This window comes from Candoia aspera, chromosome 6 (assembly GCF_035149785.1).
Source record: "Candoia aspera isolate rCanAsp1 chromosome 6, rCanAsp1.hap2, whole genome shotgun sequence".
Classification (NCBI taxonomy): domain Eukaryota; kingdom Metazoa; phylum Chordata; class Lepidosauria; order Squamata; family Boidae; genus Candoia; species Candoia aspera.
Genome location: NC_086158.1, coordinates 39,755,649 through 39,772,131, shown reverse-complemented (window position 1 = coordinate 39,772,131; position 16,483 = coordinate 39,755,649).

The window sequence follows — 16,483 nt, the reverse complement described above, 5'->3', positions numbered from 1 at the left end:
ATAGTTATCATTTTTCTTCAGAAGAGGAGATATATTGGGGAAATATATGTTGGAATAGCAAAACCCAAACAAATATTTCAGGGAAATACTCAGCCAGGAGGTTAGGTATAGTCCAAATTTGTGGTGGGTCCTCTTACATCTCAGTAATGTATCAAATTAAAACAGCCTCCAAAATCCATTTTGCTTCTTTTAAACACTGACCTAAAAAGAATAACAACAAATTCTTACAGTTGTAAAGGGCTCTGCTTGAAACCTTGAGCATGTGATCCATCAGCAAAACCTGCCAGCCAATTAGTCACCTCCCAGACAGACTGAAACTAGCACATCTGATCAGAATGTGAAAATACCCTGTAGAGAGCAACTCATTTAGGAACTGCTGCCATCTCCAGCATTATATCACTTGAGAAATCTTCAGTCATTCAATATCTGAGAGCAATGAAAATATGAAAGGACTTCTGAGAACACACCAGCTTATCTCAACCCATAGATGTCAGTATGCTCATCTGCCATGGCCCTAGCCAAAGCATAATAGGCATTTATCTGAAGAAGTTTGTAGGCATACAGATGAGCACATGTATCCAATTCTGGTCCCAATACAAATTCACAAGATATTGAGGGAGAATGGGGGTTGCAGTATCATGGATAGCTATGAGTTAGCAACTTGATCAGTACTTTTGAGCCTCAGCCTGTAGGCCCCGTGGTTGCACTCTTTGTTGGAAAGCTGCAAATTGCTAAAAGTTTCTCTGGCCAGAAAATTTTACTTTGCCTTTTCTCTGTGGCCTCTTATGGAACATGCTCTCTGAATCCAGTGGAACTTACTTCTAACTATACATTTATAGCCTCATGTGTTAGACATGAAATTAATCAACAGGGCAATTACAATATTATGGTTCAGAAGACACACTAGAATAAAGCCTTTCAGTTCTGCCCATTAGAAGTCTGCTTTCTAATGGTTAGAGTGACCCCACAGGCCACCAGAAAAAAAGCCACCCATGCTGACAAAAGCCATACTGCCAATGATTGTCCTCCTGGCTTCAGTAACAGACCCTCAGATGGGCTATTGAGAAGTCATGATGGACATTTCTTGGAGATTAGTCATAATTTCCCCAAACTGACTCAAGGCCAAACTAGATGGGGGATGAGGGGATGAGGAAAGTCGTAAAAAAGATCTTCCAAGGTTGGGCTGCTCATTTATTCATTTATTGGAAAGTCTCTGCATGCAGGTGGAGGGAAAGATTTATACTGAGATTGCAGTAACGTAGGAGAGGATTGGATGTTCCTCTATGGCATTGCTGTTAGTGGCATTCGCAGAAAGTTGCAAACATGTAGGCTCTTAACTTATTGATCCCCCATTCTCACCCTTAATGCTAATAGCAGCTTCAGTGGAACAACTTAACTTGGGGAGAAGAATGTAGGAAACTCACCTCCCTTGGCATTAACATGCTGGATAATAGTCCCCTACCCCAGTAATATTGACCACCAGGAGGCAGTGTGTGACTGGTTTCATGCTTATTGAGGATTGTCATATGTATGTACTAGTGGTCAATGTAACTGAAAACACCACAGAGGATATACAATGTATAAAAATAAAGAAATCCAAGTGGGGAGGTGGAAGTAATATAAAACCTTGTACATGAGGGCATGATGTAATGTAACATCTGTATGATCTCTCTGTATGTCTGTCTGTCTCTCCCTCTCTCTGAGAGCTCAAGGGAAGGTGGACTGTATATACCATTCTGATAGATTCTCTTTAATAATGTCTTTTCACACACACACAAGCACACACACCAACACTCCCACCAGGCTAGTTAGCCCTAAAGTAGCTAGGAGAGGTATATCTAATGTTGACGTTGCATGGAATAAAGGAATGAAACAGGTTATCATAAACATTTAAGTGAGCATATGCTTATGATTTTTTTCTTGTGAAAATTAATATGATCTTTCTATTGTGTGCCTGTTCTGTATATGTACATATATTCCTTTGTCCAGTTGCACAAAGTATGGTGACTCCCCTGAGGGAACAGGATAAGGGGGAGAAATATCCTGCCTATAGAGAGGGTTAATACATTGTGCTAAGCTATAGGCTGGGGCCATGTATTATGCTACCTGTGATTTATTTAGTAATAGTTTACTAAATAATTGGAAGGGGCCACTGCGGCCTTTGACTCCAACCCCCTACTTACTGCAAGAATCCAGATAATCTATAATTGGTTAGCCTCAACCATCATGCTAACTTTGTTGTTGTTTATTCGTTTAGTCGCTTCCGACTCTTCGTGACTTCATGGACCAGCCCATGCCAGAGCTTCCTGTCAGTTGTCAACACCCCCAGCTCCCCCAAGGACAAGTCTGTCACCTCTAGAATATCATCCATCCATCTTGCCCTTGGTCGGCCCCTCTTCCTTTTGCCCTCCACTCTCCCTAGCATCAGCATCTTCTCCAGGGTGTCCTGTCTTCTCATTATGTGGCCAAAGTATTTCAGTTTGGCCTTTAATATCATTCCCTCAAGTGAGCAGTCTGGCTTTATTTCCTGGAGGATGGACTGGTTTGATCTTCTTGCAGTCTAAGGCACTCTCAGAATTTTCCTCCAACACCACAGTTCAAAAGCTAACTTATAACCACATAAATTGTATTACAGTATGCTTTAGCACAGAAATACCCTGCCTTTGGGGGATGATTGAGCAGATTCAGAATTTTGATGATCTGTTTGGGTCACTGTTATAAAGTTGCTGCTGAGGGATTTGCTCCTTCACAAAATGGCTGCTCTGCCCAAAATATCCAGCTGCAAAACATGGATTTACCACAATGCTACCTGCTATTTCCTTTTACCTCACCTTCAAAGGATGATTCCTGCTAGCCTTCCCCTGCCCCCATCTTTTTTTTCATGGTCAACTGGGTTCAATTGAAATTAAGAACTGAGTTGCACACCAGCATCATTTTTATTTTATATGAAAATCATGGTAGGGCAACCATATCAGGTTTTCAGAAATCAGTAGGGCCACTAGATGGTCTCAAAAGATGCAGAAAACTCTGCATTTTGCTGCTATCTAGTGATCATCTGGATTTTCACAGCTCAGATCTGGTAGCCAAAATTTATGGAGCCCAGAGGCAATCTTGGAAATACACTTTATATTTAAGGCTGGTGCTTTGCTTTGCAGCTTGCCAATTTTCCATTTCTTTTAATTAAAAAATAAGAGGGAGAGAATGGGAGAGAGAGATTCTATAGAAGGTTCAGGGAGGGAGACATCTGTAGGGATCAGGGAGGTAGTCATCTACACATAGATTAGAAGCTTTGGGCATGACACTTGTTTAATGTTATGTGTGAACCAATTTATTCTGGCTTTTTCCACAAATTGTGGTTAAACAAATCTTGCCTGCGGTGAAATACGAAATCAGATACTGTGTGATCAGTTCTAATATTTCTCTCAAACTAAGACCACAATTCCAAGCATTCTTACTAGGAGTAAGCCACACTGAAAGCAGTGGACAAACTTCTGAGAAAACCTCCATCAAATCATGCTGCATTCGAAGGAGCCGCAGTTTGCTTCTCCAAAGCATTGTATCTTTGTATGTCAAAATATTATTTAAACAAAGTTTATACCACTTTTTATATCAAGACTGATGTCTCAAAAGCAGTGACATTTTTGCCTGAGACAGCAGTGAAGCTGCGTTTTATGTCAGGACAGGCACCCTTCAGTCTACACGATACATGTAGTTCCCCAGGACTCAGACTATGTTGCTGAAGTTTGGCAGTAAAATAACCAAATTTCAGCACAATTATTTTAAACTGTCTTTGAGGGACTTTGGGGCTTATAGGGAATGGCTTAGTTTGCCTCCCAGAGTGCTCCAGTCTTATTCTCATCCCATTCTGCCTCCCCCTCCCCACCCTGCCCAAATGGGCCAAAAAAATGTGGCCTCGTCTCTTTGAGTAATGTCATAGCATATTTGTTGCTCTTCTGTAACCCTCTAGAAGTTTAAGAGGCTTGGTTGCAGCCTCCAACTCTGGTTTACATGGTCTAAACAAGAGTGTTCACTGTTTTATTTCTCTGTTTACTGGATCCATATCTTCCCTTTTCTCCATCAATTGGAAGTCAATAACTCTTTCCTTCCTATGAGCAAGGGTGGCATATGAAAAATGTCAAGTCCACAGGCTCTTCTAAGGCTATGCATGGAAAGGTCTTGAAGAGTACATTATTTACACAGATGACAAATTCATACTTCTCTTGGACTAGGGTATCCTTTGGAGATTATTTCCTAATCCTTCAAGGGAGCCCAAATACATGCTAGATGTTTGAATTTCATTTTGTCCATTTTCCTTTTTAATGAAGAAAAAATGAATATTGTAGGCAGACAAATATGACCAAGGAAAAGTCTATGCTTGATTGAGGTAATTCTATGCAAAAGGGGAAGAATGGTCTCCAAATCATTAGGAAAGCAATGTTATGTTTTGAATATATTACTATATTCTGTAGCCAGAACAGTAAGAGCAAAAAGGCCAAGATAGCTCTGCACTATTGATTTTTGAAACAGCAGTTTGTTTTTGAAACCAATCTATTTGTCTGGCTTCAGTACTTACGGCAGAAAGAGGCTAGGAGGATAAATCTCTTTACTGACTGCTCCAGCTTCTGCCTATGAGCATAAAGAACACGAATAAAGGACCTCTAGATTTATTTGTATTTTACTCTTTAGTAGAAACCTCATTTCCAAGGATATTAGTGTTTCGATAGTGCAGTCCTGCTGCACTCCCAAAGGTGCAGAAAAACCATTTCTCCTGTGTATCTTGATGCATTTAAATGGAGGTATCAACTAAGAAAATGGCCAAAATTACTGATATTAAGGCTGAAATAAAAGCAAAACAGAAGGACTGATCAGCATTCAGAAACTTCAGATGGGCAATCTGTAAAATATCAGCCAGGTGGCAAACTCTGGATTTGACATGGATTGCAAAAGGTAGAATATAAAAATCAAATTAAGTCTTTTTTTCAAAGCATATTTAGTTGCAGGTAAATATATCTAGATGACTGAACATGTAATTTGCATCAGAGTTGTATTTAATAATAACAACTGCTAATGAAAAGAGCCAGTCTGGTGTAGTGGTTAAGGCACCAGGCTAGAAACCGGGAGACTGTGAGTTCTAGTCCTGCCTTAGACACAAAGCCAGCTGGATGACCTTGGGCCAGTCACTTTCTCTCAGCCCCAGGAAGCAGGCAATGGAAAACCACTTCTGAAAACCTTGCCAAGAAAACTGCAGGGACTTGTCCAGGCGGTCTCTGAGAATCAGATACGATTGAACGGATTAAAAAAAAACAATGAAAAGTATCATGTTTTCAAAACTATAGTTAATTATGTAGTTGTAGTTAATACTAGCTATTTTTCCCGTTTCCTATAATTTAACAATATTTGTCTGGGTTTGGCTAACCAGGTAAATTTCAGCTTCCAAAGTCCAAAATGAAAGGGCCAAGGGTAAGGTACCCTCATGTTTCTAAGATGTTTATAATTATTGAATTTGGAATTATTTCTGAACCCTTCTAACAGATTTTTCTACACAATCTACACCTACTTCTCACATTTTGATTTACAAAAAATATTTCTCACATTTTGATTAAAAAAAAACTGAAATAACTAAACAAACATCTGTTCTCTTTTGCAAAATCCAGGATTGCTTCTTTACTTTCTTGCTTTTATTTATGAATGCTAAATTTATGCTCAGTGCTGTCAACTTTCACTCAGAATTTAATAATGGGTGCCAAGAGGGCAAAGTCTGCCAGAGGCTGTTTTGCTCCAATTCCTTTAAGAAGCATGAAGGAGTTTAAATAAGGCTGCATCAACAATGTATGCAGATGATTTGCTATGAATATTCATTGCAGGCCATTAAATACAGTGCTGCTGCCCACACCTAGAAACAAATATGAGTTGGTTTGGCTTGGTAGACAAAGATTTAAAATGTAATCAAGAGACCCAAGAGATTTTAAGATACACTTTACTGTCCAAATGAATTTCATCACTTTGGGTTTGTTTAAGGCAGAGATGGTACAGAATTGTACTAAGAAGATTCCCCCCCACCAGTTCCAGAAAAATAAGACTTGGCAAATCTGGAACGATATAATAGAAATGATCTTATCTTCATAAAGGATATATTCTTTATTGCCATTTCCACATATAGGCTTTTCCTGACATATATTTGTTTGTTTGACTGGACTGTTAGCCTCTTGTTAGTCTCCAAGGTCTGGAGCTAATTTCAATAATTGAAGGAAACAATTTTAGCCAATTTTACCAAGCCAGGTTTCGCTGGCAAGCAACTTCTGCCTATGTCCTTGGTTTCCTAAAGGTAGTTTAACAGGAAATGCAAGGAACTGAATTTGGAAATTTTAATAAATAAAATATGTGCTTACCAATGACCTCGAGCTGGAGCTGCTTGATTTCAGGAACTTACTATTTTATGTAACGGTTAATAACCACCGAAGTCCTTGCCAAGAGACAATAATTGGATTACCACCCATGTAATCCTTACATTTTAAGAGCACTTTTTAGAATGGAGTATCACAACTGGACAAGCCTTGCACTTATTATGTTGCCTGACTTCCTCGTTGAGTGAATTTATTTCAGACAATTGCAAATACTTACTTTTCAACTTAAAATAAGTTTCAACTTATTTTAGTAGTACCAAGCTGTATGCCATATTACTTAGGCTCAATAACTCTTTGGGGAAGCCTCTGCACATTAGCTCCAGTTTGCCAGTCACAGTCACAGCTGGACTAATGGATGAAAATCCAAGGCCTTTCCATCTATTCCCACTCTCAGAAGAACTGCAGTATTTGCTGTAACACCTTTTCTTTTTTGAACTGTTTTTAAACTTTTCATAGAATGTTCCAGGCATCTATATTTGCCATCTTCATATCTCAGAATGCTAAACATTTCCAAGAAGTTAAGAGATAAAGAAAATGTTGCAGCTACTTAGGAAACAACTATTCATTTCTTTATAGAGCATAGCTTTTTGCAGCTAGTATCTATAGCAGCTAGTATCTATAGTATTTTTGCGGCTAGTATCTATCTATAGAATTCCTGGCTGGGGAATTCAGGAGTTGAAGTCCACACATCTTAAAGTTGCTGAGGCTGAGAAACACTGATCTATTGGTTGTATGATTTCCAAGTAATGCTGTGTGAGACAATGAATATGTGCTGACAATTTGCTAGCTTCTTCAGAGCAGATCTTAAATTGAATTCAGCAACAGATGTCATGTCATTGTATACAGCCCATGTTCAGATCTAGTCTCATAGCCCCATGTAGAAAAAAATTGGTACCCTTCTTCCCTATTTTAGTTGTTTGGCTAGGTATACATTTTATTGCCTTTCTAATAATTTTGGGGAAATATTTGTGACACTGTGCCTTGATGCTGATGTTCTGCAGGTGTTTTGTTTTGTTTTGTTTTAATTTGGCCTTTGTGATTAGTGTTCAGCCAAAGCTGACTGACCTAAGTCTTTAATCCTAATGTTCCTTTCATATCCTTTATTTTGCATTCTATGGAATGTTCACTTTGTCCAGTTGCCCCATTTGTACAAAATAAATTGCCAGTGTAGGGCATTGCTAAAAGGTAATTCCCAGTTTCTTTATGGGCAAATTAGTTCTCTTCCTATCTTCAGGAAAGAACCTGAGAAATAATCACTGGTCATAGGGATCACAGATGAATGTTTAAAAGACATTATCCCTGGTTTTATTGCTGCCCTTTGAAATTCTATCAGATTTTTAAATATACTGCATATTTACATATAAATACTGTACATAGACTGGTAAAGGCACACAGTAACTGCTAAACATGACGTTAAATCTCATAGGAAATTTTAGTGAAAAACAACTGCAAAGCAAACAAAATCTGTGTTTTCTTTTCTGTTAAAGAATAGTCTAGGAATATCTTGCTGTATTTGCCATCCCTCTATATTTCCCAGCCTACATTTCTACCAGTGCTAATTCTTTTACTTGAATGAAGAAGTTACCAAATTCAAACCCTGGTACTTCCAGCAAAAACCAGAGGGAAGCAGATGAGACTCTATTTGAGACCTTGAAGAGTTACTGAGACACAGTAGAAAATATTCAGCTAGATTTATAGGATATATAGCAGCAGATTAGGTTCCTAAGTACCAAGAGCAGGCAAACTTCTTTGCAGCCAAATAAATGTTCTTTGATTAATTTTTTTCATCAGCTAAAGACTACAGCAGGTGGTATGACACAATCATAGAGCTGGAAAGGCCATTTAGGCTCTTCACTCTAAACTGCTTTTCAGTGTAAAAATCCAAATTAAAGCATTTGCAAGAGCTGTCTATCCTCCAGTGAATATATCCAGTGAAGTGAAGCTCATCAACTCTCTCTGCTCTTGTTGTTAGAAAATACTTTCTGACGTTCAACCAGTATATGCGTTCCTGTAACTTCCTGTCTAATTCCATTCTTGAAGTCTAAAACAATGGAGAACAGATCTTGTCCAGTGTTTGTTTGTTCCAAGTTCTTCTATTCCTTGCAGTTTTCTCTTCTCAAAAATAAATGTCTCTCTTTATAATCAGAAGGAGTCTGTTAGCACTTTTTCCAACTAACACATTTTATTCAAAGGCATAAACTTGATCTTATTGGATAGGTTGTTCACTCTCCCAAATCCCTGGTTTAATTCCATCAGATGAGCATCTCTGTCAAGTGGGTCAGAACAAATTTGGCTGTAGCACAGAGCCTGACTAAAGATGACAGATTTGGTGGTACATTCTGGGTGGAAGCTAGAAGCATATCTATATGTGCTACATGTTGTCTGCACTACACACCCAACAAGATCAATAGTGAAATGAATACAGCCAGATCAATTCCTAAAGAGGATCTATTGAAAGACAGATGATAGAAACAGAACAACAGAACACCACTGGTTGTCATCTACATCTCACAGCTCAGACACATTATTAATAAGCTACAGCCCATATTGAACAATGACCCTGCACTTTCTTAAGGCACTGGATGGCAGGCCCATATTTGCATACAGACAGCTACCAATCTGAGGCAGATTCTTACAAGCAACAAAAAACAGCAGGTTGCCAACATGGGAACGAGACCCTGCAACAAACTCAGATGTCTACTTTGCCCCCACTCTACACCAGCAGCACCACAACAGCCCCCAACACATACACACAGAGAATTAGAGGCACCTTCCCTTGCTTTTCCTATACTTGGATATATATCATCATCTGCAGCAATGCCCCTCTGGATTCTATGTAGCACAAACAGGACAAACTTTACACAAAATAATTAATGGGCACAAATTTGACATCAGGACTCAAAACAAGGACAAAGTAAGATCAGAGTATTTCAACATCCCAGGATATAATAGCACATAAAAGTGCTATTATAGCATATAAAAATGTGTGTTTTGGAAAATGGGACTTTAACTGCACCATTAAGTGAGATGTAGCTAAACTCATACATCAGAAGGTTTCAGGCAATCTCAGAAGATCTCAATAAACACAACGGGTTTGTTAAGATACTGGTAATCCATCTCACATGTAACCAACCATCCACATAATCAACATGTCCTCCTCTCCCTTTCTACCCCCTTGCCTCACCTTAAAATCCTACATCAGCACAGCAACTCTGTGTTTCTGATGAAGTGAGTTGCGGCTCATGAAAGCTTATGGCTCTTAATATTTGTTAGTTGGAAAAGGTACTACCAGACTCCTTCTGACTTTGCCACCATAAAAGGATATGGCTCTCCTCCTACAATCTCTCTCTGTATAATATTCAGTTTCTAGATCCTTGATCATTCCTTTTACCCTTTTATGAATCTGTTCTCTGAATCCATAAAATATGATGCACAGAAATGTGAAGTGGGGATCAAGTCATGAAATACTTTGTCAAATACTTGGCAGATTTAAAAAATAATAATCTGCATGATTCCCACAATTAACTAAGGAGAGAGAGAGAAGATATATTTTAAATAGCAGTGGAAAGTCTACATTGATGCACATGGTTATGTCCATTTGATTACTCAAGCTTTAATCTCTGTTGCTGGTAGTTGTAAATTATTCAGCTTCTTTAAAAAATCCTTACTCTGATAAAACAATTATCTCACTTTCTTTCCTAGGTAACATCATCACTGTGATTCACACTGATGATGTTACCTGGTTGGGTAATGAAACATCTCTAAACAAACAACGAAGCTCAGAGAGCACCAAGAACTGATCAGTATGCCTTCTTGGCTCAAACATACCAGATGGGAAGATTCCATGTGGAAGAATCCTCCTGTCTTTTCTCCCACTCCTTGCATCTTTTTCTTTCCAAGGAATATCTGCACAAGCAAAAAAAGTTGTGTCTTTTGGCAGGTAGAAGCTTTCTATCAGGAAGAATAGGGAGGGAGGGAGGCAATAGCTGCATGGTGTCATTTAATGGGTAGCACCATGGACTCTCCATGTAGGTCAAGGCAACCAAAAATGCGGCCTGACTATGGCCCACAGGGGTCTAATTGCAGCCTGTGATGTGTCTTTGGCCCCTCACACCTCCTGGTCTTCTCTCTTGCTTTTGCTTTATATGCTGGCATGTGTATCTTAGAGGGAAGTAAACTACATATACTGTAACATCTTTTTGAAAAAGTCCTCCCTACGTTTGCTCTTGGTCCTGTCTACATTTAAAGTATGTATCTTGATTTGCTGTGCAGCAGCCAAGGTGGCCTGCAGATGGAAGTTGTGCTTTCCTAACCAGGATTCGATTCCTTGTTTCTGCTAGCATTGCTTTTCAAAGCCCTCAAAATAATCAGTACACCACAGGATTCTACCACTATTGCTGGGAATAACATTGTTCATACCTATAGCTGCATTTTAATCCTGAAGAATAGCACCTATCCATATTTTATTATTTTTATTGGTTTTTGGTTTCAATTTTGTCTTCTGTTTTTTTCTTGCAGACACACCTATATAATGAATTCAGTTTGCAGGTTGTTTTTATTTGTTGATAATTTCCAGCTTAACTATGTTATAAAAGCAAGTTCAGTGCCCAATATTTGGAATATATACATTTTTTACTAGAAGACAGATCCCTGATGTTGTGGCTGCTTCAGATAAAGAATTTTCATTTTAGACACTATTACCCTTAAAACATTAGAGGGTTCAGCTCCATGGTGTTTTATTCTCTGACACTACCATATGGTTTTTAGAGTTATGCTAACTTATTTTCTTTGAATAATTTTGCATGTGAGAAATTGTCATTTATCCCATATAACTGTAGTGTATATTATTTGCTGTCAGATTTGTGCCTTGAATATAGGGGATTGAATGTAGTCCAAATTATAGTTTGGACTATATACACAATGACAGAATGACAGTGTCTTTGTATTTAAATATTGCTCAGCAACTGTTTAAACAGGCTTATACTAAGAGATTGTTACTGAGTCAATGTTAGGGCAAGAGATTTTGCTACATCGAAGCAACATATGCTAGAAGTAAATATAGGGAAAGTGTTGCAGCAAGGTGGCAAAACACTTGCTATGCATGCAAAAAGTACCAAGGATCACTCTGTATATCTCTGCTGAAACTGCCCCAAATAGCAGATTAGGAAGCATCTCTTTGAATGTTTGGAAAGCTGTTCATTAAGCAAGACTGAACTAGGTAGGACCATGGTCCAAGGAATATCATTGGTGTTCCTCATTGGTTCCTTTCCAAAGTCTCCACTAACACACTAAAAATATTGCCAGCCCAAATAACCTTGCTGGGCTTATTTTATGCTCCTCTTGAAACAAAAACAGTTTATCAACCTAATTACTAGTTTTAATGAGATCTCTTCCTTCAGGCCTTTGTAAATATATAGATGCAAAAGATTCATGTCAGATAATATGCTGTGTTTTAGCTTTTCTGGCTGCTCTGAAATTGCTCAGTATAATAACTCTGCTTCTGATAGCACATGTCTTCATGAACTGAAGAGTAAAGACATGTTCCCGACTTCCTAGGCAATGAATGTAATATTGCTTTATCCACAATTTTGTTAATCTAATTTACTTGGCATGGCTTGGTTTTTTTCCCCTACTGCCCTTGAATGATGAAATTTATTCTCAAACCTAATGAATTGAAGACAATATGGCTCTTATAGTGAAGTACAATGTCAGAGTTTGTTTCACTATTAATATGCGAAATTGTGTCTGCTATAATGTGAGTTATGCAACAGGCACAAAGAACCCAGGATATATTTCTCTTCATTGCTTTTTATAGGTCGGAGGTGCTAATAATTCATCCAGCTTTTACAGATAATTCTAATATTAGAAACATAGTAAATGTTTTTCATAAACTTTGTGTTTTCTGGTCTGAAAAATGTGGATTTTTACCAGTCTCCTTTCACTTAATACTGCCAAAATTAGTGAAATACAATTTCCATCATTCATAGCTAATTGAAATTCCAGAGAAACTCGTAATTTTGGTTTCCACAGCAAGAGCAGTATAGAAACAAGAACAAGCAAACACACTTAAAGCAACATGTACATCAAGTATCTTTCAGCTGCTATCCAAACTCAACCAATGATACCACAGAGTGGAAGCAATACCAAGAGCGGCACAAGGCCCATAAACAAGCTAGTATTTGAGGTAATAATCTTCAGATCTTTGACATATGGATATTATCTATACTACAGTGCTAAATTTGTTCTCTGTGTTTTAAGGTCAGGAGTGGTAAAGAATACCATAAGTTGGCTTTTTTCTTAGGGGCTGGGGAAAGAAAACAGTGGTGGTATAAAAGGACCCCTATCCTAAAGTCAACAGATCAAAAGCACAAAGTCCTATTACTGTTTTTTTTTCTGGCAAGAGTACAAAGAGCTAAAACTATTCTTTTTACTATGATTTCTAGTTTTATCTAAACTGGGAATTAAGATGAATAGGTTTAGCACAACCAGGATTAAGAGATTTTACTTAATGAAAGGCCTCCTACTCTTTTTTCTTGGGGAAGGAGTGGATGAAAATACAGCCAAAACATGGTTCATATCTAAGCATTAATATGAAATATAGTCATCCAAACCCAGCCAAAATCCTACAGTTACGGATTTTTTTTTCTTTTCACTGATTAATGAGAAATTGAATTGCAACAGCATATAATTGAATGTCCTTTGGATGAGATACTAGAAGTGTACATTGTCTGCTAAAAATATTCAGAGGTGAATATTTCCATTAGATTCTAAGAAAAATTCTTGCATTCCAGGCCATTCTTGGATCTCAGTGCTTTCTTTAAGCTTGTTTAAAAATTGCATTAGGCCAGAGTTGGTTTAACCATGTTTTATTAAATAAACTGTAATAGGCTAAGTTTGTACCACATGTGAAGGTATAAAACATGGCTGTCAAATCACAGGGCCTAGATTCAGACAATATGGGAAGTCAAAACCATACCACATTAGCACAAAGTATTCCATCACGACCCTTTCTCTTGTCCTCAATTCCCAAACTGGGAGGATTACAGGTCTTTTCTACATGTGCAGACATACACATATACACTCTGTACACAACACTGGAAACGAACATGCAGGAATACTTGAACCTTTGATTCATAATAGGCTGCTGTTTTCATGGCTTATTATTTCAGCAACCGAATACATCTGTGGGCTGCATTGATCCTATAGATGCCAACTAGGCTGTCTTAAGGCAAGAAGCAAAGCTGAGTGAATTATAAGATTTTTTTTCAAGTAAAATAAAACAGCAAGGCCTCCATAGGCGCTGTGTTCAGGGTAACAGATTTTTGTCACATAATACTGTAATGCTACAGTGAATGTGAACTCGTTTATAATCTAAGGATTATCTTATTTTTAACCAATATTCCATTTGCCCATACTTTGTTTTCTGTGTTTTGTAGTGATTATTTTTGCACCTTTAGTCAAAGCATAAAATTTAGCATCTTATTGAAAGAAGTAGAACAACAAAGCCTCCTCCCCAGTGAAGATCTGGAAATCTCAGCATGCTCCAGGCCTGGCTTAGAAAATACTGCATTCTTTGTTTCATGCCAGCAAGATCACTAAGGGACTAAAGTGGGACTGCTAGATGACATGCTTCAAGTAACAGCAGTTATATGGACAAGATGAGATCATTCTGAATTTCTGATCTGGCTTATGACTGGAAGAAGTCATTTCAAAACCCAGTTGCTTCTCTTCTTCAGTGTAATATTTTCAGATTACACTGCATTCATTTCAAAGGGAATGTCAGCAACAGCTCCTGTTGAAAATTAAATGACTGTTGTTTCTGGCAACGCTAAAGTGTTTCAAAGAAAGCTGTAGTTTTAGACTCAACCAAATGGATTGCAAAAGAGCATAACAGGAGCATAGCAAAGACGTTTTTATTTGAGGCAGTCTCTGCTCCCAAGTCTCACCACTTAACAATGATTGATAATTATACATCATCAAGTTGATGTTGATTCTTAATGACCACATAGATAGACTTTCTCCAGAGATCCTTCACATCTTCCAGTGGTACACCCACCATCACTGTGTTATGGGGAGGAGGAATAGCCTTGAGGAACAGGAGGAAGAGTCACAATCAAGACAATGGTGAGATAAAAGAAATCTTTGTCTGGGGCAGAAATGTAATTTGAGAAAGCATGTCAGACATGACCCTCCCTAGTTCTCATGAAGAAAAAGGGAGGGAGGGGGGAAGTGCATTCAGACTTGCAAGATTCTGTTACTATAACCTTATAATAAAAATACTATTAGGTTGCATGTCTTTGGTTTCCAAGTTGGTCCACCTTGGAGGGCTGAAGTTAGTATTCTCAGAAGTCTTCTCCAACATCATAGTTCAAAACCATATAATGACTCATTCTATCCTGCTTGTTCAAAGTCCAACTTTCACTTCCATAGAAAGTCACAGGGAAAACCTAATTTTTGTAGGTATAGACACAACACAAAATCTGAATATCTTTTTTAAGGCCTTCATTGCTATTGTACCAAATTCTAGTCTGCAGCATATTTCTGACTATTCCTTTATTGTCAGAAGATATCCACCACTTCAATATCTTCACCATCAATTCTAAGGCTGGTTGCTATATCTGTTGTCATCAATTTGGTCTTCGTTATATTTAATCTTAGTCCTATTTTTTCACTGTATTCTTGATTTTAATGACTAGAACCCACAGATGATTTGCATTTTCAACTATCAAAGTTATGACATCAGCATAGTTCAGGTTATCAATATTTCTTCCTCCAGTTTTAAAAGAACACTCATTGTCTTCCAATCCAGCTTCCCTCAATATATATTCAGCATATAGGTTGAATAAACAAGGGGAACGTATACAGCCTCGTTTCATTCCTTTCCTAGTGACCTGGAGCCAGTCTGTTTCACCATGTTTTTTCAGTACCGTGGCTTCCTGCCATGTTTTGCACGAGAACAATGAAATATTCTGGCATTTCCACAGTTTGACACTGTCAAATACAATCACAGGCTTTTTATAATCAATGAAGAACATATTGTCTTCTTTTAGGTATTCTTTGGCTTTCTCAATTTTTCACCATGCATCAGCAATGATGTCTCTTGTTCCTCAGCTTTTTCTAAAGCCAGCTTGAACATCTGGCATCTCTTTCCATACAAAGCTCTAATCTGTGTTGGATAATCCTGAACATTATTTTGCAAGGATGTGAAATTAAAGATATTGTACAATAGTTTGATAATAATATATAGACTGACCACTTTCAGTGTGTTAGCCACTGTGACTTTCTCCAAATTTGCTGGCATAGTTTGGCTAGAACCTTTACAGATTCTTCTTCTGTTGTTTGCTATATTTGTGTAGATATCCATCAATTTCTATATCCTACCATCTTAGTAATGACCAGAGTGCTGATATAACTTCTAGTATTAGAGGTTCTTGCAAGCAAGGAATATCTTCTAAGGCGGTCTTTCTCAACCTTTTGGCCCTGGAGGAACCCTTGAAATATTTTTCAGACCTCAGGGAACCCCTGCACATTCAGGCTCAAATACAGGTCAGAAGTTACAAAATTATTATATTTGTTTCATGGGTAGGCCTGTATATATGCATTAACAGTGTTCTTAAACTAAAAATAAAGAATGAAACTTACCTCTTTAATGTGAAGTTGCCTGAATTTGAAATAATTTTTTAAAGAAATCGTGATCTCCCAGGGAATCCCTAGTGACCTCCTATGGAACTCTAGGGTTCCATGAAACCCTGGTTGACAAACCCTGTTCTAAAATATCTTGGATGTTGTCATATTTATTGTATAGAATTTCAGTATACTCCTTTCATCTTTGTTTGATCTTCTTCGAATCAGTTTTTATCTTGGTCATCAGATTGGAAAAAATCAACTTATATCCCCATACCAAAAAAGGGAACACTAAAGAATGTTCAAACTATCGAACAGTGGCACTCATTTCACATGCCAGTAAGGAAATGCTCAAGATCCTGCAAGGTAGACTTCAGCAGTTCATGGAGCGAGAATTGCCAGATGCACAAGCTGGGTTTAGAAAAGGCAGAGGAACTAGGGACCAAATTGCCAAT